The following is a 4,062-nucleotide window of genomic DNA, read 5'->3' as shown; positions in this document are numbered from 1 at the left end:
CTGCTGAACAGGTAAGGAAACCACCATGAGTCCTACCAGCCTCTACAGGATGTAGAGTCCTTTCATGAGGCAGTCTCGATGCACCAAAACGTGCTGTTCCACCCTCAAAGGAGAGGTTTCAGACCCCACCGATGACGGGACGACAGAAGCTGCAAGTTTTGGTACACAAAAACCTAAATCTGAAACAAATTCTCTCTTTCAAACCACACAGTCAGAAGTCCTGAAGATGGATCTGTTACCAAGTCTCCTGCTTTCAGCTGCCTGCCCTGCAAAGGAATTTGAGATGTTCAAATGGAATAATCTTCACATTTAAGACATTTTGATGCATGTAATGCATGTTAGATGAGGCTCACAAGAATAAAACAGATGAAGTGTGCCTGTGAACTCAGGAGTTCGTAGATGCCAGATTTTCATTACTTCTTGAAAGGAACTGCTCTGGTCACTGCCAGGGGAAGCAAAAAGCCGTGAGAGCAGACAATTTTAGATGTTTGTTGGCAGACTCACTCCATTCATACTCATCAACAGTAACATTTTTGGCATCACGGATTTTTGGCTTAGAGAAAAGTGAATGAAAACGGCAGCTATTAGGAAAACTGACAGTGTGGATATCTGCACTGGCTTTTTTCTTTTTTTGCAACTCTAACAGAAGTCACCTAGCGCTAAGCCAGTAAACTCAAAGGACAGCACTCCTTTTGAGCTTGCCAGGATTACCATGACAAAAGTCAAACGCAAACCCCTTTTCTATCTTCTATGGAGCTGTCAGGGCAGAGTCACAAGGGCATTTTTGCATCTGTGTACCCTCACATGAGCACGCATGCACCCACGCTAACAACACCGGGAGCAACACTCTGCCCCTGAAGGCGTTTGGCAGCCTGAAGCCGATCGGCTGCACAACAGCCAAATGGACCGTCACAGCCACCAGCAGCCAAAGGAAGCCTTCAAGCCACTAAAAAGCTCTCACCACGCTCACAATCAAAGGGAAACACAAGCTGGAAGCTTGTAACAGTTATAGCTAAGGATGTCCTGCTGGGTCCAGCCTCTTAGCCTAGTGATTTGTGGAGAAGAGTTTTCCCTAGAGCCTGTTTCTCACTGCTGCTTTCCCTCTGGTGACAACCACTGTCCATAGGAGGCAGACAGCTGCAGACACTCCAAGTGCCACCCTAATGCCTTTGGCTGAAAGTCTGTCTCACCCCAAGAAGCGAGCGACACCCCGATGATTTAAACCTCAACGTCGTCCTGGGATTTGGCCTGAAAGAATTACGATCTCTACAGAAACCCTCAGCTTTCTCAGGCAGTGTCTGAGAGATCATGATTTGATTTGCTCTGAAGCCCCATTTCAGGTTTTAGACAGGAAGGCAGAAGAGTGTCAGTCTATTTGCTCAACCATCAGCTTGAATATATCTCGAAAAATGATGTCACTGCTAAAAAAGCGGCCGCCAGATTCATCAGTTTGAGTATCCAAAGGCCACAAACTCACTGATTGCAAGTGGGAGTTTGGCCAAATCTGATTGCTGGCCCAAAGCCAGGCTATAATCATAAATAAAAAATTTTATGTTCACATTTTGTAGCTGTCTGGCCACACAGTCTCCAACTGAGCAAATACATAGATAGATAATGTCTGAAACCATAAAATTTCTCTTCAGATCCACCTCTCATTACCTCGCTGCCATGTGGTACTGGAACCCTCTTGTCAGCAGCTTCATGCTCTGAAACTGGATTTCCTGCCCAAGCTTCTCCTCCTGCAGTCAGTCAGTAATCACTGTCTATTGTATGGAACCCCTACCTACAGCTGAACACATTTATTTCTATTAATATCCTCATCACTACGGTTATTATACACAAGAACTAATTAGCAGTACACCAGTGACCTTGATTTTACTTAATGACAAACATCATCTCCCAGCAGAAGCAGGTAACTGCCCGGCGTGCCGTGCCAGCCCCAGTCGCAGGCAGCAGATGGAAAAATACTCAAAACACAAGTAAGCCAGAAAGGGGAGAACTCGTCAGCTGCAATCTGAAAACAGACAAGCAACATCAACAGCCCCAGGGAAACAGCTGCAGACAAGGTTCGTGCCTTCCTAAGAGTAGAGACGATGATTCTCTGCTTTGATTTGTAACACGAATATGTAATCTAAGCCACTATGGCAGAAGGACAGCAATCAGACACGGAATAAAACTATCTGCCGGCTAATGCAGATTTACTCTTTACCCTAAATTTTTCCCAGAGCCTTGTCCAGTTTGGTTTTGGACAGGCCATTTCATGAGATTTCCATCTTCTTTGGCAAGATGTTCTACAATCCCAAAATGCCTGTGATAGGACATTTCCTCTCGTATTAAACCTTTTCTATCAGGAGCTAAAGAGCATGTTTACTTGGGAAAAAAAAGGTTCATGACTAGTAAAAGAAAAGGTCAGCGACTTCCAAACACAGCAAAACTTTCAAGGAAGATAGCAGCAGAAGCTTTAACTGCAAGACACATGTCTGAGAGCGTACTAAAAAATAGTGTTGGAGGAAATAAAACTGGGCAAGTGACCAAAACTTCTATAAAAAGGGAAAAGAAAATAGCTGTCTCAAAGACACACAGAAAGAAGAAGTAAAAGCCCTTTCAGGAAGAAAAGCCATTTTACTTACTCAAGCTTTTGGTCTAACTGCAGAGCAATCCATCTGATGAGCTCGCACAGAACTGCTCAAGATGGAGAGATTCAGAGTTGCAGACAAGGAAGAGAAACACTGGATTTGCAGAAGACTAATTTATGCACAGCATTAGACGGTACCTAGTACTAATCTAGCTGGCATCACACCGATTTAGCACGAAGCCGTTTAGAATTTGACAGAATCTGATCAATAGCAAACTAACCCGTCGCTTTGAGGATGCAAAGCGTCACATCTTATTGTAAATCCTCGCCATAACACAATAATTCTCTCCCAACACAATAAGCCTGGTGAATTCATCCTACTTAAGTTCCACAACAAACTCCGTCCACGTTCCTGTGTAACCTGGTAACAGCCACGAGCGCCGCACTGCTCCTTATCGGGGGGGATTTAAGGGTATTGATGTGCCTGCACACAAATGCCACCGGCGGCTTGAAATTACCAGCTTTCTGTTTTTCCAAGCTTCAGCCACACTGAAGAAAAGTCCAGGCTGCTCAACCACCCAAAGCCAAACGCAGTTTCACAGGGGCCACAAGACACCTCTATGAGTTATCGGTTGTCTTGGCTCCAAGTTATCTACTGCGATACAACACGGGTAGGGTAGAAAGGCTTAGAAATTCAATTCAGAGTTAAACTTGCAGAGAAAAAAACAAAAAAACCCCAAAAGCAACTTTCCTAAACGTACCAGGAACAAGACAAAACTATTACACAAAGCACGAATGTCAGCTCACTCCTCCTCGAGGACACATTCTTCTCCCAAACAGAAATGAATCTTAAGTGCCACGAATACTAAAAAAAAACACAAAGGCTTCAGTCTAAGTGAGCTTCTCGCACCACACCCATGGCAAACTAACTTGGTGCTGGCAGACCTGTAAAGCAAACCCTAAACTAATCTGAAAGGAAGAGAGGCGGGGATTTTGGCAGGGCTTGAAGTCCACCTCGCTGAGGAGCACTTTTACTATTTCTAGCTCATGGTCTGGAAGCTCACTCAAGTTTAAACGCCAGCTGCCCCATGCTTGGAAATTTGGAATGCAAACCCTCGTCAGCTGCCACGGAATTTCCCAAGGCTAAACTTCAAGCAAATAATACACAGAAGAAAACTAGGAAGAAACATATAAATAGATGCACTAGCCAGGAGCCCCACTTAGCAGATTTTAAGAAATTATTCACCCTGCAATCCAACCTGCAGAAAATAACAGGTTATTACATAATTTAGACTCAACTGAGCAGCTGCAGAGGAGGTAAGAGTTGAAGGAGTCGAGGAGAAACAAGACAAGGGAGGGAAAGTCCCATTTAACTGCCCCTTTTCCTGACCCATCCCTTAGTCTTAAGAATAGCAGGGATGTGGAGAGGTTCCACATGAGCAGCGCAAGGCTCTGCAAAACCCAGCAGCTGACGCAAAGATATATCC

The sequence above is a fragment of the Apaloderma vittatum genome, unplaced genomic scaffold (assembly GCF_000703405.1).
Source record: "Apaloderma vittatum isolate BGI_N311 unplaced genomic scaffold, ASM70340v1 scaffold6458, whole genome shotgun sequence".
Lineage (NCBI taxonomy): Eukaryota > Metazoa > Chordata > Aves > Trogoniformes > Trogonidae > Apaloderma > Apaloderma vittatum.
Note: the sequence above shows the minus strand (reverse complement) of the source record.